This window comes from Schistocerca nitens, chromosome 2 (genome assembly GCF_023898315.1).
Source record: "Schistocerca nitens isolate TAMUIC-IGC-003100 chromosome 2, iqSchNite1.1, whole genome shotgun sequence".
NCBI classification, from domain to species: domain Eukaryota; kingdom Metazoa; phylum Arthropoda; class Insecta; order Orthoptera; family Acrididae; genus Schistocerca; species Schistocerca nitens.
The window spans coordinates 963,793,459-963,816,459 of NC_064615.1; the positions used below are offsets into that span (position 1 = coordinate 963,793,459).

At 42.1% G+C, this 23,001-nt stretch overlaps 1 protein-coding gene across 2 annotated transcripts in view; it reads right to left on the reverse strand.

Moving 5' to 3' along the window:
- Positions 1-2,124: 2,124 nt before the first annotated feature.
- The window catches only part of LOC126237284 (uncharacterized), a 182,527-nt gene continuing 161,650 nt past the window's right edge, over positions 2,125-23,001 (reverse strand). Inside the window, exon 9 of one of the 2 annotated variants that reach the window (XM_049947230.1) lies at positions 2,125-2,766. The gene's annotated coding sequence lies outside the window, so the exon portion shown is untranslated. Of the gene's footprint in view, positions 2,767-19,010; positions 20,525-23,001 lie in introns of those variants that run through there. The other variant, XM_049947229.1, reaches the window with a different exon arrangement.

Sequence of the window (23,001 nt, forward strand, 5' to 3'; positions counted from 1 at the left end):
TGTCAGTCTGGCAAGCTGACTCCATTGGCCAACGACCTTCCACTGCTGACTGATCTGGGGTCACCGCACCCACAATGCCCCTACACAGCTTGTGAACTTAAAAGACACGCGCACCACGGATCAATCACCACGTTTGTTTCGGAGCTACGGAGCTCTGGTCTCCAAGTGGGAATCTGTGTGGCGGCAACATAGCTTGTGAAGCACAGAACTGCGGCACAGCCGACACAAGCAAACAATTCCTGGCATTTGTGCAGCCCACATGTGTAATTTTCCCATTAAACCAAATTTTGGCAATGGCGCATTGCGCACCAGCCCACACAGGACAAAGCAGGCAGGCAGTGTGGGCTGGTCAACACGATGCAGTACACATCTCTGACCTTTGTTGCTGCAGACCAAGAGTCAAGTTAATATGAGTCCTCACAATTTTTTACATGAAGTCTTGCATATTCGCTGATTTCATGGTGTGCATCTGTTCATTCTGCAATACCTTTTCTCCCACCCCCAAGAGTCATGGCACTCGTAAAACTGAACTTTCGGAGACATGGCCTTTGTAATGCGTGGTCCACACAGTCGCACCATGGCTCATCACTGGAGTGTATACCCTCCAGGATCAGCATTCAAACTGTACCACCACTGCAATGTGCCTTTACGAATGAACATTAATGATAAACGTTATTTGTACCATCTTGCGAGGTATGGGAAAATAAATGAGTTTCTCAGACAAAGATGACTCTATTCATTTCCCATCACCAAGCCATTCCCTTGTGCATAGTGCGTGGCAGTAAAACCAGTTCACTGGATGTGTGATAACCACATCCCCATTTCAGTGTATTGGAATACATATTCTCTACATCAGATGACAGGAGGGTGGCTGTGTATGGAACCTGTATGCCTTTCATGCACTAAATCAATTCTGTGGTGTTTCTTATAGTTCTGTCCTCTTATAATTTGTAGTTTTCTGATAAGATTTTCAACACATATCTTGCAAGTGGGGGCATTTATATAGTTCACAATAGATCTGAGAGGGAGGTCTTTCTTGTGTAGCTTTGGCTGGCATCGGAGGGAAGGCGCATTTGGATTTATTTGTTTGTAGCAGTTTTCTTTTTTCATTTTTTCTGTTGTATGTTCAGTGTCTTTCAGAGAGTTTCTCAACTTCATTTGGAATTTGTTAGTTGGATGATTTTAGTTTTGTAAATTTAATTTTTTGTGATGAATTCTTGTGTCTTATACTTCTTTATCCATGAGAACCAGTCTGTTTCCTTTATCTGGGCTTGTGATGATTGAATTGTGTTGCTGTAGTTTCCTCCTAAGTTTTGTCAGAGTTATGGAATCCGTATTGCTTTGGTTTCCTCTGTTTTCTTTCACCTGTGTTATTACATTTTTGATTTCATTACTGATGAGCTCTCTTGTCAGACCAATGTTTACCTCACTTGTTTTCTTTGTATTTTCCTGTGTAAGAATGCTTTCCGATTCAACCATGGGGTTTTCTATGTATTTTTCGTCTATCTGTTTTGCTGGCATTATGTTTCAGACTTTTTTAAAAGCAGTTTCATTTCTTCTGTATGCAAAAGAGTGTCAGTGAAGTTGACCAATCTTGGAAAGAAGTGATGTTTTTTGTTAGACTAGGTGTAGTTTGTAGCTGTGTTGGGTGTTTGTTTAGCTTTTAAATCTTTGTCACATGAGCATGCATCTTCTAGTGGCATGAAACCAGACATGACTTTTAACACAAAGCATCCTACACCCAATGTGGACTATTTCTTTCAAAATGTGGAAGTTTGTTTGCAGTTGCCCACAGTTTAATAGAATATGCTAATGTAATTTACTTCAGTTTGTGTTTTCTTTTCCATGTACTTCTGTGAATAAATGAACTATACCTGTGTATTTTACTGTGTACAATAGTGTTTTGCAAACTTTTTTGCGTAAATCTCACGGTACATTTACACTGCAATATATGTATCACAACTTGTAGAAGTTCCATACAGATAATTATAGACCACTCTACCATAGGAGCTCTTAGGAAGTGGTACCAGTAAGTAAATTTATTACATTATTTTACGAGTTATATATTTGGTAATATTTTACATATTTACAATAATTACATTACATAAATTAATTATTTTCCGTATTTCCATCATATAGAACCCCAAATACCGCAGAAGATTTCTGTATATTCTTTTCTGTTATCATTCAACAATGATGGTCAACAACCAGTTTTGGGCAGTGGTGCCATTGGAGTACGACTGTCCCTCCAAGACCCAGATATTAAGTTCCTCTCATTCTCTTCGCTGTTGTATGTTCCTGGAGGAACATAGATTTGAGATTTTGTCACCACAGCAGCCTATGGACTCAGCAGCATTTGTTTCCTCAAAACTCTGAAAACAGAGCTCATAATACCAAACACATTTTCAGGATGATGACCTGCAAATGGCTTAATGATATTTTCTTCTAAACAAAAGGCTTCATAGCAGGGAGGGGACCTGGTGTTGGTATTTGTAGAGTGGTGTTCTCTAACATACTGTAAGATGTGAGTTTCTATGTATGTCATCACATGAAAAGCAACATTGTGTGCCAACATTCAAATGTATTATTTTGTAACTAGCATCAGCAATTACTAGCAAAACAATTAAAATAAAGTTCCACTATTGGGTGCTGCCACAAAGTCAATGTGCCTTCCATGTATAGGTCCCAAATGCCTGGGGGGTAAAAATTCCATTTTCTTTCATACCCTTTGACAGTTTCCAGCCATTTGTTTTCACATGCAGTTAGCTGAAAAAAAGAATTGTTTTAATTTCATTTACATGTGGACAATCCAAATAAAATTTTTGAATACATTAAGATATACGGAATATGATGTGAAGCTCATTTTGCCTACAAAATGTGTTATATTTTTTGAAGGTCATCGAAGCCTCACCCCCATAAGCAGAAGAAATTATTTTTCATTTGGAGGATCATGAGGTGGATGATTTTATTTTTATGTTTCCACACGTAGTTGTGGAAATTGAAACAGCTCCTCCTAATGGTAAACATCAAGAAGAAATTGCAGGAGCCAGTGGCCGTGCAGTGCCAGTCCAAGCCAAAGTGCTAATTTAAGTAGTTAGAAAAGAACAAGAAAACAGGTGGAAGAAAACAGTTAAGAGAATAGTTTAAACAGAGTGGGTGAGAATTTTGCTAACAGAAAATTGGATTGGTTTAGGCATTTAGATGAAGTAGTTGCCAATAAATTAAGGTATTTGTTTGAAAAGGGCCATACACCAATAATGGCCATGTTAGGAAACGGAATTTTGTTTGCAGGAGGTAATTGTCGATCTGATGAATGTAATGAAGGCAAGTAATGTATAAGAATGCCTAAAAAACACACTTTAATATTGTTGGGAATGTACATTATGCAAAAAGTGTTGTCAGAAATTTGATATTGTTTTACTGGCTGAAACAAGTAAATCATTCCAAAGCACTAAAAAGTATCTCACTGTTAGCAAATTTTACAAAATTTATTTCCTTTGAAGAGCTTATGAAATATGCTTTGCATTTCAGGAAAGAAATCAGAGTATATTTCTCTTTCTTGAGGTTTGTTATAGCTAGTACATTGCATTTCTCATTAGACACTTCAGTCTCACGTATACAATGTTGATCATGCATTCACAAATTAAGATAAAACTTAACTGAAACTGTTCTCGGAACTATAACAAAAAGAAATGTAAGAGCTCATATTATGAAATCAAAAAGAATAGTTAAGTGATCACTGACACTATAAACAATAAAAATTATAAAACAATTTTTTTTCAAATGCTATTTTATCCATCTATACTAGGCAAAAATGAGGACAAAATTGTAGGGCAAGGTATATCAGGGCAAGGTATATCTGCCAGCTTCACAACAATTAATAAGAGTAAGTTAAAGAATTTCATTACATATTCTTTTATTTATATATTATACATTCTTACATTATTATTTTACTTTCTTACAGTTAGGAATTTTAATAGCTTCCATCCTGGGACAAAACTTGCACAATGGCCTCACAAATCCAAACAATAATATTGCATTTTGAGCTTTTTGATATCCTAAAGTGGGAAAGGAATACCCAATGGCCAAGAATTGAAAATTATTGCCAACCGACCCTCTGGTGGAATCGCTTCCCAAAAGTTTGTGGTTGTTTTGTACACAGGAGAAATTACAGGGGACATCAAACTACCGAAGTCTTAAATGCTCATTCTCACTTAATTTTTGAAATATGCACCATCTTTGAGAGTTAATTATGCATAAGCTCTGCGGGTAGCCCATTTGCGAGGGAACTCTCATTGCCACCATGTGCACTTCCTCTTCCTTTCCTTTGTTTTTTCATCCAAAAGGCAAGCACACCAGCACATTAAAATGTAAAGCCTTCCACATTGATTTGGGAAGCCGTTGCAGTTTCTGAACAAATCACCAGATGTAAATTTTTAGGCTGTCAGAAACACAATGTTGCACCTCCACATTTAAATCTCAGCATATACAGGGTTATTACAAATGATTGAAGCGATTTCACAGCTCTACAATAACTTTATTATTTGAGATATTTTCACAATGCTTTGCACACACATACAAAAACGCAAAAAGTTTTTTTAGGCATTCACAAATGTTCGATATGTGCCCCTTTAGTGATTCGGCAGACATCAAGCCGATAATCAAGTTCCTCTCACACTCGGCGCAGCATGTCCCCATCAATGAGTTCGAAAGCATCGTTGATGCGGGCTCGCAGTTCTGATACGTTTCTTGGTAGAGGAGGTTTAAACACTGAATCTTTCACAGAACTCCACAGAAAGAAATCGTATGGGGTTAAGTCGGGAGAGCGTGGAGGCCATGACATGAATTGCTGATCATGATCTCCACCACGACCGATCCATCGGTTTTCCAATCTCCTGTTTAAGAAATGCCGAACATCATGATGGAAGTGCGGTGGAGCACCATCCTGTTGAAAGATGAAGTTGGCGCTGTCGGTCTCCAGTTGTGGCATGAGCCAATTTTCCAGCATGTCCAGATACACGTGTCCTGTAACGTTTTTTTTTCGCAGAAGAAAAAGGGGCCGTAAGCTTTAAACCGTGAGATTGCACAAAACACGTTAACTTTTGGTGAACTGCGAATTTGGTGCACGAATGCGTGAGGATTCTCTACCGCCCAGATTCGCACATTGTGTCTGTTCACTTCACCGTTAAGAAAAAATGTTGCTTCATCACTGAAAACAAGTTTCGCACTGAACGCATCCTCTTCCATGCGCTGTTGCAACCGCGCCGAAAATTCAAAGCGTTTGACTTTGTCATCGTGTGTCAGGGCTTGTAGCAATTGTAAACGGTAAGGCTTCTGCTTTAGCCTTTTCCGTAAGATTTTCCAAACCGTCGGCTGTGGTACGTTTAGCTCCCTGCTTGCTTTATTCGTCGACTTCCGCGGGCTACGCGTGAAACTTGCCCGCACGCGTTCAACCGTTTCTTCGCTCACTGCAGGCCGACCCGTTGATTTCCCCTTACAGAGGCATCCAGGAGCTTTAAACTGCGCATACCATCGCCGAATGGAGTTAGCAGTTGGTGGATCTTTGTTGAACTTCGTCCTGAAGTGTCGTTGCACTGTTATGACTGACTGATGTGAGTACATTTCAAGCACGACATACGCTTTCTCGGCTCCTGTCGCCATTTTGTCTCACTGCGCTCTCGAGCACTCTGGCGGCAGAAACCTGAAGTGCGGCTTCAGCCAAACAAAACTTTGAGTTTTTCTACGTATCTGTAGTGTGTCGTGACCATATGTCAATGAATGAAGCTACAGTGAATTTATGAAATCGCTTCAATCATTTGTAATAGCCCTGTAGTTAAGATCAGTGCATTGGAGTTTGCACATTTCCTGCAGTAGTTTTTGGGTACATAGAGTTTCTAGTAAAAGGTAACTAGAGATACATTCATTTTCAGTAGACAAATTTTAATCTGTTTTAAGAGCTTGCAGATCTCACTATCTCAGACTGTAGTAGAATGCTGCAGAGCAGATTTTAGTGTTTCTTTATTCTCACCTTATATGTTGCATACATTCCAACCTCAATAGCACCACAGTTGGGTAATTTTCTCTTTTGTGGGGTCTGCTAGTACTTTCTGAGTTAATCCTGACTGCTTTGTTTGTATTTTTTGAGAACTTATACAAAAGTTTTTACACAGTATGATATGGCTAAGGGCTGTGCTTTCAGTGAGCAGACACTAGGAGAACTGGCTGCTTTTCATAAATAGCTGAAGCTATGTTGGCTACAGTCAACAGACTTCTGGCTGATGCTCAAGGCTGTGATGACATGGGGATTCAATGAGACCTGTGACACCTTTGGTGCCAATGGAAGACCCTGTTGTCACTACGTCTTCCAATATGCAACATCTAACCAGTCTGTCCTCCCCCGAGAGTGAGTGGCGGACAGTGGTGGGTTCATTTGTCACTGGACGGAAAATGAAAGACGGAATGGGCCATACTGTTTACAATGTTCTGAATGATCTGGTAGAAAGCGTTGGATGCTCTTTAAGATTTTTGCAGATAATGTCATAGTCTATAATAAAGTAGCAACATTGGAAGACGATATGCAGACGATTGATGAATGGAGAATGCTTTGGCAGTTGACCCAGAACATACACTCCTGGAAATTGAAATAAGAACACCGTGAATTCATTGTCCCAGGAAGGGGAAACTTTATTGACACATTCCTGGGGCCAGATACATCACATGATCACACTGACAGAACCACAGGCACATAGACACAGGCAACAGAGCATGCACAATGTCGGCACTAGTACAGTGTATATCCACCTTTCGCAGCAATGCAGGCTGCTATTCTCCCATGGAGACGATCGTAGAGATGCTGGATGTAGTCCTGTGGAACGGCTTGCCATGCCATTTCCACATGGCGCCTCAGTTGGACCACCGTTCGTGCCGGACGTGCAGACCGCGTGAGACGATGCTTCATCCAGTCCCAAACATGCTCAATGGGGGACAGATCCGGAGATCTTGCTGGCCAGGGTAGTTGACTTACACCTTCTAGAGCACGTTGGGTGGCACGGGATACATGCGGACGTGCATTGTCCTGTTGGAACAGCAAGTTCCCTTGCCGGTCTAGGAATGGTAGAACGATGGGTTCGATGACGGTTTGGATGTACCGTGCACTATTCGGTGTCCCCTCGACGATCACCAGTGGTGTACGGCCAGTGTAGGAGATCGCTCCCCACACCATGATGCCGGGTGTTGGCCCTGTGTGCCTCGGTCGTATGCAGTCCTGATTGTGGCGCTCACCTGCACGGCGCCAAACACGCATACGACCATCATTGGCACCAAGGCAGAAGCGACTCTCATCGCTGAAGACGACACGTCTCCATTCGTCCCTCCATTCACGCCTGTCGCGACACCACTGGAGGCGGGCTGCACGATGTTGGGGCGTGAGCGGAAGACGGCCTAACGGTGTGCGGGACCGTAGCCCAGCTTCATGGAGACGGTTGCGAATGGTCCTCGCCGATACCCCAGGAGCAACAGTGTCCCTAATTTGCTGGGAAGTGGCGGTGCGGTCCCCTACGGCACTGCGTAGGATCCTACGGTCTTGGCGTGCATCCGTGCGTCGCTGCGGTCCGGTCCCAGGTCGACGGGCACGTGCACCTTCCGCCGACCACTGGCGACAACATCGATGTACTGTGGAGACCTCACGCCCCACGTGTTGAGCAATTCGGCGGTACTTCCACCCGGCCTCCCGCATGCCCACTATATGCCCTCGCTCAAAGTCCGTCAACTGCACATACGGTTCACATCCACGCTGTCGCGGCAGGCTACCAGTGTTAAAGACTGCGATGGAGCTCCGTATGCCACGGCAAACTGGCTGACACTGACGGCGGCGGTGCACAAATGCTGCGCAGCTAGCGCCATTCGACGGCCAACACCGCGGTTCCTGGTGTGTCCGCTGTGCCGTGCGTGTGATCATTGCTTGTACAGCCCTCTCGCAGTGTCCGGAGCAAGTATGGTGGGTCTGACACACCGGTGTCAATGTGTTCTTTTTTCCATTTCCAGGAGTGTATGTAAGTGTAAGATCTTGCACATACATGGAATAAGAAAGCCACTATTGTCTAATTACACTATTGATGAGAGATTCTGGAAACAGTATCCACCATAAAACGTCTAGAAGTGAATATCTAGAACAATCGTAAGTGGAATGACCACATGAAACAAATAGTACGAAAAGCAGATGGCAGACAGAGATTTGTAGGAAGGTCTTAACAAAATGTAGCTCATCCACGAAGGCTGTCACTTGTTCAACTGATTCTTCAGTACTGTTCATCTAATGGGGCCCTTGCCAGATAGGATTGACAGAAGTGTTATGCCTCAGGACAGTAGCCCCAGGGGATGACAAAAATTTGTCCAAGTTCTACCTTTGCTGCTCCCACAAGCCAAACTGCCTTCTAGGGGGAAATGCTGAGCCAGTTGACAAACATAGAAGCTATCACAGCACTGGGGAACAACAGAGCACTCAAGTGTGCAAGTGAATCATAGTGGCATTATGAAAGCCAAGAGGTGCCACCATACTAGTGACAAAACAGAGTATGGCAAGGAAGGCTAGGTACAACACAACAACAAGTCTTCAGGTGTCAAACCAACAGAAAACAGCCTCTGAAAGGTTGTTTATGTCTGAAAACCCTAGGAGAGCTGACAGCAAGGGAAAGTGCCCACATGAAAACCCCACCCTTCTTAACAAATGTCTGATTATAAAAACTGAAGGAGGATGGAGGAAAAAAGAAAAGAAATTGAAGAAACTGATGACATCAGCTGCATCGGGACTTGATGCAGTATTGGAGGTGCCTAGTGAAAATGTGTGCCAGATCGAGACTTGAACCCTCACTCTCCTTCTTACTAGTCAGTTGTGTTAAGCACTTTGCCATATGGACACAGTGCTTATCGTAAACGCACAGACTATCTCAGCTAGCTTCTTGCTGACCATCTATGCAACTCCAATGTGAGGTCCACAGCCACGAGGTGAACTTCGTAACAATGTGGTTTGGTGAGAGACTGATATTTCCTTTGCTTTCTTGTTCTGTATTTTCTTATGGCTACATTGAGCCATAAGGACCTTCATAGTACATTAAGAATGTCGTTTGTTAGACCACAGGAACCTACAGACTTGTCTCAGTTCCGTGGGAACACTAAAGAAGTTTACTTGCAGCCATTGAGGCATCCGTACTGCAGTTTATATGGGCATGACTGCCATGTGTTCAAGCAGTGTCAGCTACCTGTAGCAAATGTAGGATTGGTCATGAAGCACAGCAGGGCACAGAATCTCATTGGGCTATGATGCTGCATACAGATTAAGTGTCATTTAATTCCCTTTTTTGTGCCTATTGTGCATGCAGTTTCCTTCTTTTCCAGTATAATGGCAGCTGGAGTTTACTCACAAATGCCACACATGAGTAGCCACTCTGAATGAAACGGGTGAAACTTTGAAGGGGCAGATGGCTGCATTTTACAAATTCTAACAGAACGTGGGCAAAACAATGAAGTATTTTGGAAGAGAAATGAGCAATGAGAAGCTGTTGGGGACTAAGGATTCCTTGATTAAGGAGAGAATAAAACTGTATTGAGTGTACCCACCCATTCCATCAAATCCTGTAGCAGCTAACCTCATAGTGCCATTCTCAGAAAAAGCAACAAGGATGTATCTATTTTTATTAGTGGTGCAAAGGATGCCACCAAACTAGGAAAATGGTCACAAGTAACGTCATTGAATATGGCTAGATTAAGGTAAGCAGGTGATGCAAAAACATACATTATATACCATGATACCTCAGTAAGGTCCAAACATTTGATGAACTGCTAACAGTCTAATACAAAGCTATCAGAAGCAGGACAGCGTGGCATTCTTCCAGGAAAAACTCAATGGACCATCACAGAAGCACAGCGAATTGGTGGACTCCTTCTCTGACAGAATTAGGAAACAGAACTCACAAGCATATGAAATAATGCAGAATGTGGAGTCTGATAGAATGAGTCTGTGTGAGGCAGAGAACAGAGCTCTGGATGTGTTTCTCATAGGTATTCCTGTTGAAATGTCAAGAAGGATCTGAAAGGAGAACCCAAGTGACTTATCTGCTGCCATTAGGATTGCTGCACATGGAAACAGAGTGATCACAGTGTGAAGTGGAGCATTTTAAAAGTGAGCACATGGGCCACATCAGGAAACAATGTCGTCAGCCTGAATGTTATGAATGTGGAGTGGTACGCCGCAAAGTGCGTGACTGTTGGAAGAAAGCATCAGACAAGCAATACCATTAAACGGGAACAGGGATGCCTCATCCTTAGGATGGCATTCCCAGCAGAACACAAGACCACAGAAACGAATGCAGAATGGAGTGTTGCTTGCTAGCAAAGTAAATATTGATGATGAGGTCCCATACTCTGAGGAGCGTAGGGGACGATGCGGGAGACCCGCACCGCTGTACTAGGCAAGCTCCTAGCAGAGGTGGTTTGCCATTGCCTTCCTCCGACCGTAATGGGGATGAATGATGATGATGATGAAGACGACACAACAACACCCAGTCATCTCGAGGCAGGAAAAATCCCTGACCCCGCCGGGAATTGAACCCGGGACCCCGTGCGCGGGAAGCGAGAATGCTACCGCAAGACCACGAGCGGCGGAATACAAATTTCTGGTGGATATAGTAACTCACATGTCAGTAGTCAGTCTGGATCTTTTGGCCAGAAAGACACTGAGGTTGTCACGATATAGGTCACATGGAGTAGGTGATAATGACATGAAGTCATTGGGGACACTGCTTTTCAGTTTTAATGTGGGGAATAAGCCTTTTCGATGGCACGTAGACGTACTGCTGAGTGTTTGTGAGGGGTATTGTGGAAACATCATGCAGAAATTAACCTTTTTCAACGTACAACTGAATGTGGTGGGACATTTTTTCCGCTAGGGGCAACAGCTACAAGTGTTACACTGTCACAGGGTTCACCGATCATTTAGGTGGTACCCAATAAACTGCGAACACTGGCACGAAAGATCAATCCAAGTGATACAACAATGCAAAGAACAGGGTGAGCATGGATACAGATCTACCTAAGGATTTATTCTATGTTGTAGAGCCATAGGAAACTAATTACGAATTGGATAGGTCACACTGTTTTGTATGCAGAAGTATAGTACACGTCAGTGAAGTGGACAGAGATTTTATAATTCCGATCAGTATTCAATAATTTTGACAGGGACAAAGTGAGTCGACCAAAGGGTTTGCTAATTGGTAATTTGCATGTTTTGGAAGAGATGACAGGGATAGGTCAAGTGAGGACCTCTGTTGCAAACAAAATGACAATGTGTCTGCATTACATGAGAAGTGAAACATTTGCAGGGAAATAATAGAGAAGCAATGGAAGCTTTGTTACTGCAGTTCATGGATTTGTTTAATCCGAGTGGTTCATTAGCAGGAATGCCACTCACTCAACACAGAATATCATTGACCATCACCTAGCTAATGGTATTATTGAGCCTAGTCATAGTCCCTGGGGAGCATCTGTAATTTTGGTCCCGAGAAAGTCACCAGATGGCACTAAAAAATAAAGATTTTGCTGTGACTAAGTGATACCTCAGTGTGTGAACAATCACCAGTGCATATCGGTTACAAACAGAGACTCTTGACAACTTGAGTCAGTGTAATTATTTCTCCACAGTGGATCTAAGTAGCGGATATCATCAAACAGAAGTAGTGCCAGACGATGAACCAAAGATAGCTTTTTCTGTTTGCGGGGGCGGGATGAGGCATTTCCAATACCGTAGAATGCCATTTGGGCTCAAGTGTGTTCCCACCACCTTTCAGAGATTATTGGATGGGGTACTTAGGGAACTGAAACCAAAACAATGCTTGACCTATCTGGATGACATAATGATGTTTTCAAAGGGCACACATGGTGGACGGAGGAGGTATTCAGAAGACAGAACAGCATGATTTTCATTAAGAATTGATGAATGTCATCCTGAAGCAATCGAAGTAAATTATCTTGGGCATATAATTAGCAATGAAAGTGTAAGAACAGATCCACACTTGGTCTCAGGAGTCCAGAATTCTTTTTCCACTAATGACACTTAAACAGCTGCAGAGTTTCATTAGCTTCTGTAATTGTTATTGACAATTCATGAAGGACTTGCTGAAATGGACCTTTGAACTGTTCATTATGGAAAGGAGTAAAATTTGAATAGTCTACCAAATGTCACACAGTGTTCGATACTTTAAACCGAGCATTGACATTGGGCCCAGTTCTGATATTCCCAATTTGAAAAAAAGTTATTCTGTTTTGTGATACAAGTAATATGGCTCTGGGAGTTGTCCTAGGACGGGATGCAGATGGTAAAGAGCGTCCTGTAGCATACACATCCCAACAATTGAACAAAGCAGAGCAAAATTATTATATGATTGGGAACAAATCCCTTCCACCCTCAAATCAATTGGAGAACAAAGATAGTTCATCGCACAATTTCAAAGAAGTTGAGACATTATGTTAGCAGTAGCCAGGAAAATTGGGGTGCATATTTAAATTTTATAACATCCGTGTACAATTCTGAAGTCCATATGGCTACCGATCTTTCACAATACAAGGTAATATAGGGAAGAAAAATGCCTTCAGCTTTTGAAGTGATTAAGCCAAAGCTTGGGTCCGATGTCAAATCACTAAAAAAGTTTGCAAAAAATTATGAGACATGTGACAACAAGTAAAAACAAAAGCTTCAGAATGACAAGAGCAGGTGGGACAATGCGTAGGGAGGTTACCGCAATACAGGATTGGCCAATGGGTATTAGTGACGAATCCAAACACACCAAAAGGCAAAATAAAGAAATTCCTGATTTGATACCATGGGCCACACCAAGTAGTGAAAATGTCACCTGTCAATGTTAAAATACAGACACCAACAAAGACTGCAATTATTCATGTGGGACATATTAAGACTTGTAAGCAAGCTGGCAACTTACTGCCACTGATACCAGCAGCTTCTGCAGTACAGAACGTAAAGCCTCGTAGAACAAAAGAGAAACAGATGACTGATTACCAGTGTAAGTCTAAAATGCCTTATGGGGGTTGTTTTGGGGAAGGAGACCAGACAGCGAGGTCATCGGTCTAATCAGATTAGGGAAGGACAGGGAAGGAAGTCGGCCGTGCCCTTTGAAAGGAACCATCCCGGCATTTGCCTGGAGCGCTTTAGGGAAATCACGGAAAACCTAAATCAGGATGGCCGGACGCGGGATTGAACCGTCGTCCTCCCGAATGCGAGTCCAGTGTCTAACCACTGCGCTATCTCGCTCGGTAAAATGCCTTATGCCCTTAGACCATGTTGATAGGTAAGATTTGAGATTGCTGTTTGCCTATATTGCTCTTCATTTGTTCTTGGGTAGATTATTAGGAAATCATCCAATTTTATTTTGTTTTATTTATAGTATGTTTTAAAGTTTTATTTTTATTGACAAGGGATTGACACAATGTTAAGTTTTGTCAATGGGGGTACCATTTGGTCTGGGTAATTTTGCCTACTGAAGGGAGTGGGAGATAGTGATAAGGATTCCTTTCTCTCAGGTCACATACCGGAATGGATACAGGTATGGACCAAAGATGTACTAATAATTTCAGAGTAAAGAGATGCCTTCATTCTAATATATATATATATATATATATATATATATATATATATATATATATATATATATATATATATATATATATATATATATATATATATATATATATATGATGTGACTTACCAAACTTCCATACACATCTGCAGTCTGAGAGATCTGAGACCACACTGCGAACAGCAGCACCAGTACACGATAGGAGTAGCAACTGGGTGGGGGTAAGGAGGAGTCTGGAGTGGGAGGGATAGTATGGTGGGAGTGGCGGACAGTCAAGTGTTGCAGTTTAGATGGAGGGCAGGAGAAAGGTGCGGAGGGGGGAGGGGATAAGTAACGGGAAGGAGAGAAATAAAAGAAATTAAAAGACTGGGGTTGGGGTTGAAATGACGGCTGTGTAGTACTGGAATGGAAACAGGGAGGGGGCTGGATGGATGAGGACAGTGACTAACGAAGGTTGAGACCAGGAGGGTTACGGGAACATAGGATGTATTGCAGGGAAAGTTCCCACCTGCACAATTCAGAAAAGCTGGTGTTGATGGGAAGGATCCATATTGCACAGGCTGTGGAGCAGTCATTCAGATGAGGGATATCATGTTTGGCAGCATGTTCAGCAACAGGGTGGTCCACTTGTTTCTTGGCCACAGTTTGTCGGTGGCCATTCATGCGGACAGACGGCTTGTTGGTTATCATGTCTACATAGAAAGCAGCACCGAGGTTGCAGCTTAGCTTGTAAATCACATGACTGGTTTCACAGGTAGCCCTGCCTTTGATGGGATAGGTGATGTTAGTGACCAGACTGGAGTAGGTGGTGGTAGGAGGATGTATGGGACAGGTCTTGCATCTAGGTCTATTACAGCAGTATGAGCCATGAGGTAAGGAATTGGGAGCAGGGTTTGTGTAAGGATGGACGAGTATATTGTGTAGGTTCGGTGGACGGCGGAATACCACGGTGGGAGGGGTGGGAAGGATGGCAGGACACTTCCCATTTCAGGGCATGACGAGAGGTAATCAAAACCCTGGCAGAGAATATAATTCAGTTGCTGCAGTCCCGGATGGTACTCAGTTACGAGGGGAATGTTCCTCTGTGGCCGGACTGTGGGACTTTGGGAGGTGGTGGGAGACTGGAAAGATAAGGCACGGGAGATTTGTTTTTGTACAAGGATGAGAGGATAATTATGGTCAGTCAAGGCTTCAGTGAGACCCTCGGTATATTTTGAGAGGGACTGCTCGTCACTGCAGATGCGATGACCACGGGTGGCTAGGCTGTACGGAAGGGACTTCTTGGTATGGAATGGGTGGCAGCTGTTGAAATGGAGGTATTGCTGGTGGTTAGTAAGTTTGATATGGACGGAGGTACTGATGTAGCCATCTCTGAGGTGAAGGTCAACATCTAGGAAGGTGGCTTGTTGGGTTGAGTAGGACCAGGTGAAGCAAATGGGGGAGAAGTTGTTGAGGTATCCTCACCTTCAAGCCAGATAGCAAAGATGTCATCAATGAATCTGAACCAGGTGAGGGGTTTAGGATTCTGGGTTTTTAGGAAGGATTCCTCTAGATGGCCCATGAATAGGTTAGCATAGGATGGTGCCATGCGGGTGCCCATAGCCATACCGTGGATTTATTTTTAGGTAATGCCTTTAAAGGAGAAGTAATTGTGGGTGAGGATATAGTTGGTCATAGAGACTAGGAAGGAGGTTGTTGGTTTGGAATCCATAGGGTGTCTGGAAAGGTAGTGTTCGACAGCAGTAAGGCCCTGGGCATTAGGAATGTTAGTGTACAGGGAGGTGGCATCAATAGTGACAAGCATGACACCGTGTGGTAAAGGGACAGGAACTGTGGAGAGTTGGTCGAGGAAATGGTTGGTATCTTTTATATAGGAGTATAGGTTCCGGGTAATAGGTTGAAGGTGTTCGTCTAAGAGACAGAGATTCTCTCTGTGGCGGCACAGTAACTGGCCACAATGGGGCGTCCTGAGTGGTTGGGTTTATGGACTTTAGGAAGCATGTAGAAGGTGGGAGTGCAGGGAGTGGTAGGGGTAAGTAGAGAGATGGGCTCTTGGGAGAGGTTCTGAGATGGGCCTAAGGATTTGAGTAGTGACTGGAGATCCTGCTGGATTACTGGAATGGAATCACTCTGGCATGGTTTGTAGGTGGAAGTATCTGACAGCTGATGGAGTCGTCCTGCCACGTAATCCTTGCAGTTCAAAACAACGGTGGTGGAGCCTTTATCAGCAGGTAGGATTATAAGGTCGGAATCAATTTTTAGATGGTGTCCTGAGGTTCTTTCTGTGGATGTAAGGTTACTTTGCATGTTGAGGGATTTGGGGAAAGATGTAGAGGCAAGGTTCGAGGTTAAGAAATTCTGGAAAGTTAACAGGGGGTGGTTTGGAGGCAGTGGAGGTGGATCACGGTTGGATGGAGGAGTGAACTGAGTTAGGCAAGGTTCAATATTAGTCTTTGGTTGAGTCTGATTGGTCGGGTTGGTAGCGAAAAAGTGTTTCCACTGTAGGCACCGGGAGAAGGAGAGACGGTCTTTAACAAGTCCTGCATGACTGAATTTGGGAGCGGGGCAAAAGGTTAGGCCTTTGGAAAGGACTGATATTTCTGTGGGGCTAAGGCTTTTGGAGGAAAGGTTTGTGATTGTGTTGCGGGTCTGTTTAGGTTCTGTGTGGTGGCGGGAGGGAGTTTTGGAGGGTGGGGTAAATGCAGTAGGTCTGCGAGACAGGGTTTGTCAGCTATGAGGGGACGTGGGAGAGGTTTGGAGGTGGTTGTAGAAGTGGTGGACAGTGGTACTCTGAGGTGGGAGTAGGAAGTGAGTAGGATGGAGAGCTTTTTGAGGTGGCACTGTGCATGTTATTCAAGATCCTGCAGGGCAAGGGTTTCAATGTGTGTTATGGGTTCCAGGAATTTGGGATTGCATAGTAGGAGAATTTTGCGGATGGAGAGAAGGTACTGCAAGGAGGATTGGGGTTGGTTGATATGGTTTTGCAGGACTATGTTGATGAGGGCTAAGGATTGGCGGACTCTGAACATGTGGAGATCATTGTGGAAGGAGGGGTGGCAACCAGAGATGGGTAATTTGATGGTAAGGCCATTAGGGGGGATTTCATGAGCCAAGCAACAACGCAGGAACAGTATGTGGGACTGGGATCTGGCTAGGAATAAGGAAACTTTACTGTATTGACGCAGATGGAAGGAGCATGGATCCATGTTGGTGCAAAAAATCCGAAAAATAACATAAGAAAGTAGAATTACGTATGAAAAATTACATAAGAAAGTAGAATTACGTCTGAAAAATTACATAAGAAAGTAGAATTACGTCCGAAAAATTACGCAAAAATATACACAAATACTGTTCCTGCGTTGTTGCTTGGCTCAACCTTCGTTAGTCACTGTCCTCGCCCATCCAGCCCCCTCCTTGTTCACATTCCAGCACTACACAGCCGTCATTTCACCGCCACACCCAGTCTTTTAATTTCTTTTATTTCTCTCCTTTCTGCTACTTACCCCCTCCACACCTTCCCTCCTGCCCTCCGTCCAAACTACAACACTTGACTGTCGGCCACTCCCACCATACTATCCCTCCCCACCCAAGCCTCCTCCTTACCCCCACCCAGTTGCCACTCCCATCATGCACTTGTGCTGCTGTTTGCAGTGTGGTCTCAGCTCGCTGAGACTGCAGATGTGTGTGCAAGTTGTGTTTGTGTGTGCGTGTGTACTGCTGACAAAGGCCTTAATGGCCGAAAGCTGTAATTGTGTGAATCTTTTTATTGTGCCTATCGTGACTCAGCATCTCCGCTATATGGTGAGTAGCAACTTTCCTTCTCTGGTACTGTTGCATTCCATCCTGGATTTTCCATTGTTTGATTTTTACGTAATGACAGCTATAAATGAATTAACAAATGAAGACATAACTGACATTTGGTTTTGCAAAACAATTACAGGTCTGGATTTTTAAATTTAGGGGTTGTTGTTGTTGTGGTCTTCAGTCCTGAGACTGGTTTGATGCAGCTCTCCATGCTACTCTATCCTGTGCAAGCTTCTTCATCTCCCAGTACCTACTGCAGCCTACATCCTTCTGAATCTGCTTAGTGTATTCATCTCTTGGTCTCCCTCTACGATTTTTACCCTCCACACTGCCCTCCAATGCTAAATTTGTGATCCCTTGATGCCTCAAAACATGTCCTACCAACCGATCCCTTCTTCTAGTCAAGTTGTGCCACAAACTTCTCTTCTCCCCAATCCTATTCAATACCTCCTCATTAGTTACGTGATCTACCCACCTTATCTTCAGCATTCTTCTGTAGCACCACATTTCAAAACCTTCTATTCTCTTCTTGTCCAAACTGGTTATCGTCCATGTTTCACTTCCATACATGGCTACACTCCATACAAATACTTTCAAAAACGACTTCCTGACACTTAAATCTATACTCGATGTTAACAAATTTCTCTTCTTCAGAAACGATTTCCTTGTCATTGCCAGTCTACATTTTATATCCTCTCTACTTCGACCATCATCAGTTATTTTGCTCCCTAAATAGCAAAATTCCTTTACTACTTTAAGTGTCTCAATTCCTAATCTAATCCCCTCAGCATCACCCGATTTAATTTGACTACATTCCATTATCCTTGTTTTGCTTTTGTTGATGTTCATCTTATATCCTCCTTTCAAGACACTGTCCATTCCGTTCAACTGCTCTTCCAAGTCCTTTGCTGTCTCTGACAGAATTACAATGTCATCGGCGAACCTCAAAGTTTTTACTTCTTCTCCATGAATTTTAATACCTACTCCGAATTTTTCTTTTGTTTCCTTTACTGCTTGCTCAATATACAGATTGAATAACATCGGGGAGAGGCTACAACCCTGTCTCACTCCTTTCCCAACCACTGCTTCCCTTTCATGCCCCTCGACTCTTATAACTGCCATCTGGTTTCTGTACAAATTGTAAATAGCCTTTCGCTCCCTGTATTTTACCCCTGCCACCTTCAGAATTTGAAAGAGAGTATTCCAGTTAACGTTGTCAAAAGCTTTCTCTAAGTCTACAAATGCTAGAAACGTAGGTTTGCCTTTTCTTAATCTTTCTTCTAAGATAAGTCGTGAGGTTAGTGTTGCCTCACGTGTTCCAACATTTCTACGGAATCCAAACTGATCTTCCCCGAGGTCCGCTTCTACCAGTTTTTCCATTCGTCTGTAAAGAATTTGCGTTAGTATTTTGCAGCTGTGACTTATTAAACTGATAGTTCGGTAATTTTCACATCTGTCAACGCCTGCTTTCTTTGGGATTTAGGGGGAGTAGTCATAATATGTATTGCAAACAACATATACTGTGGAAAGACATTAATCTATTACATTTTATTCACACATACATACATAAAGTTACTATACATTCTAAGTAAATGCAATTCCAAGTAACAATAACAAAAACTACACACAATTATGTATGGTAATGTCATATAGTAGACGCTGAATCATTTGACACCTCATTAAATGAACTACCGTAAACACCGTTGTATTTCCTGATCACAGGTTATATCTGACGAAACAAATATGTCACATAGAAATATTCAGTGTTATATTATACTGTAATTGGTAGCAAAGGAATCAAAACATTAAATATATGTTTAGTTTTTATGATAAATTCTTCAAAATTATAAAATTAACAATAAGTGTGCTAGTTTTGATTGTTATGACTGTACAAATACTTTGGCAGCTACGTTCATCAAATGAGCTCAATCCAAGTCATATTTTAATTCACTTTTGTACATAAGCAAGTACTGCTCAGGTGTTCACTAAACTTCAGCTGAAGTTCAAAATTATGCGTTCATCTTTTTACTGGAATCTCAAATCAGTGTCTACTGTAATGAAAACTCAAAAGGACGTAAGTGCTGCCAAGGTATCTCATCCTCATTCATGATTTAAATAATGAACAACGCAGTCGCAGGCTTTCCAAAAACAGCAGTTATAATGAACAAAACTGCTCACGTATTAATGAAGATGCAAGATCAATATTTTTTTGTTACTTCTGTAGTTTACATCTAACAATGTCTACTATATGTCATATGATTCATTTTGATCATTTTTAAGAAGCACCACACAAAAGTATAAATTTCGATTTTTTTTTTTTTTTTTGGTGATTGAACTGATAGTATGGAAAATGTTATTGTATGAAGTGGCTGTTAGATATATTAAAATAATTTGACTACATGGATGAATATGGGAACTGGAGGATGGCTTTTATATTAACTAGTGATTTATAGGGAGGTGGAGGGAAGAGAGCCTTCCACCTTAGTTTGAGTTTGAGGTATTTGATGTGGGAGGCAAGACTACCTGACTTACTTCGATTTGTAGGGGTGGACTGGTGGCAAGACTTCCAATCTCGGGCAAAAAATCAATTTGATTACTCTCTTAAGAGCCCTCATGCGAAAGAGTAATTTACAAGACAAAAACAGCAGATGCTTCTGATTCTCTACAAGATATATATCACACAACTTTATTAATTGAAAATATTACAGTTTGTGCATCAGTACTGTCTACTTTTGTTTTCTGTTGTACAGAACGACAGTTCTTGATTGTCCTAAATGTTGGACATGTGATGTGATGAATGAGAGAGAACACTCCCTCTGTTCAGTTCCCTGCAACTGTTTTCTAGAAAGACTAAGCAGAAGATATACTAATGATATAGACAACAGTGTTCATGTTTTATTTCTTCTTCTCCATTTCCTCTTGATGTCAAAAATCTGCATTCACTTGTATATGTAGACATGTAGAGCACAGTGCTAGTATTTATGAACAATTGCCATTTATTTTAAGTAGCAGACAGGAAATTTAGCATCCTCAGCTGGCAGACTGTTTCTATCACTGGCCCTTCCTGTAGCTTGGTCCTATAAACAGTGAATATTGACATTTATTATTTGCTCAGAAAGAAAGTAAGAAAGAGTGGGGGTGGGGGTTTACTGTTTGCAGGTACCAGAACATTATCAATTAAGATAGATTGCTGTTCATCATCAAAGAAGTGCCGAGCAGTGAACAGGCTACTTTCGGGGTACACACACTATTAGGGTTATCTTTTAGCTATCCATCAAAATCTCTCTTCAGAGGAATACTCTCTCTCTGTCATCTCTGTAGGCATTATGGCCCACTTGGGTGAGCAGAGATCTTGACTGGGGTGCATAATGTGTGTACAGAAGACGCTTAGGTCGGGAAGGGGGGACAACAGGGCAGGTGTGGGAGAAGATGCTGTAGGGTTTACTGCAGGAGTGTGCAAAATCGTGGTGTGGACAGGATGGTGGGCTGCTATAATCTGCTCATCATAAGAATAAACCTGGTGTAAACATTGCACTATGTATTCTTCTGCATTTGGTGGAACCGCATTGGATTTCCATTTCAACTGCGACTGTAGCCAAGCTGTCTCAAGTACTGTTCAGTACGATAATAAGGGTATGTTTTGTGCTGTGCATTACACGCACATCAACTTAGCGATAATACGGGACAACAGTGTTACCAGCGCATTTAACTTGGACAGCACTGGCCAGTCAGCTGGTACAGCTAGCCTGCAGTGACGTGGCCAGCTGCAGTTCACATGTAAAAAGAGACGAGCAGAGGAGCAATACAGCTTCGAATGTCATTTAATTTTTAAGCAGAATGAAATAATACACAGAAAATCTCACACAATACGCTCCTTAGACAACCAGACGAAAACCGTAACACATTATTGTTTTTAGCTAACGTACTATTGTAATTAAAAACAAGAATTACGAAAATTCCTGACTTAACCACAGGATACTTTTTCTGCATAAGCTGTGTGTAACATAAGAGAGTATTGAAGAATTTCATCGTATAGTTAAATATTGAAGCCACTGAAGATAGTACTTAGTCAGTTGTCTGGTAATCTCTTAGCTCCTTCCTTATCCGAATCTGAGCAATAAATTTCAGTTCTTGGAGTATCACCTGCTACGTTGATAATGAGCGTATGAACAACAGAATCCACGAAGCCAACCAGGCGCATCATTTTCTCTTCTTCTTTTATGGCGAGCTGTTCTATATCCTGCCAGCATTTGGTAGTGATGTGTGAAAAAGCTGCATACATTAGTTCCAGTACGTCTGGCAGCTTAACAGTCTTGTTACTTCTCAGGCCAAATCCCGCAGCTCGGCTCCAGATCGCTTCTGTTGGGCTCATATTGTAATGGTGTAGTAGCAAATGTAAAAATGCAGCATTTGTATGATGTGCTTGATGCTGTGAAAATGATTGTTTTTAATGTTTCTATGATAGTTTTCTACCTCTGTGGTATAGAATGATGGACGGTCCAAATAAAGAGGATTTGGTTTTTCATTTTTGCCCTAAAAATTAAATTGTTGTTTTCTTAATTTAAACAACCTTTATGAGCAGTCTTTCATAAAACATCGATAATTAAGAATTTGTATTTGAAAGGGAAAAAGGAATTTCACTTCCAATATGTAATTAGAAACAAGAAGACGTTCATTATTCATAAAACATGACAACTAATTTTATAGTTATGAGATGTAGGTATTTCAAGTTGAACAGGGGAGGGGGGAGGGGGGGAAGAAGAAGAAGAAGAAGAAGAAGAAGAAGAAGAAGAAGAAGAAGAAGATACAGGGGAGATTTGAACCAACACACGAATAACCGCACTTGGATCACATGCCATTGTGCTATCAACTGCGCTACACATTCAATGTCAGTTTAATCAACATCTACATTACATACAATGCTAGGAAAACTTCAAAGCTGATTATCTCTGTAAATTTATGAAAAACATTAAGAACAGTCTATTTCTTGGCACTTTTTAACTGTGTTCCACGTATGTGTTACACTATGGAACAGGAAGCAGCCTCAGTCAATTTTATACTGCGCGTTTACAGCACGACAATCAGAGCACAACACTGCAGAGGCTGTGACTGTACACGATTTTTGAAATAAAAACTACATAGCTAAAGTGTAATTAAGAAAAATGTTGATGGCTGTTAATACATTTGAATATCTTAAAGCTTCATTAAATGTAACTTAGCAATAAGATATCTATTACATAAGTACGAACTACTTCCAAGAGCATAACAACACCAATGTAAGTGTGCCACAGTTTCTGACCAACCATAGCATTTGTGTTTGTTTACATCAGGTTTATTCTTATGATGAACAGATCATAGGTGCAGCTGTCCCAGCCATCCATCCACTGTCCTATCACAGGCACCTGCTACTCATAAAAGGCAGCGCCACCTGTGAAAGCAACTATATAGTCTAAAAATGCACCTGCAACCACTGTGGGGCATTCTATATGGTCATGACCAGTAGCAAATGGTCTATCAGCATGAAGGGCCACCGCCAAACTGTGGCCAAGAGACA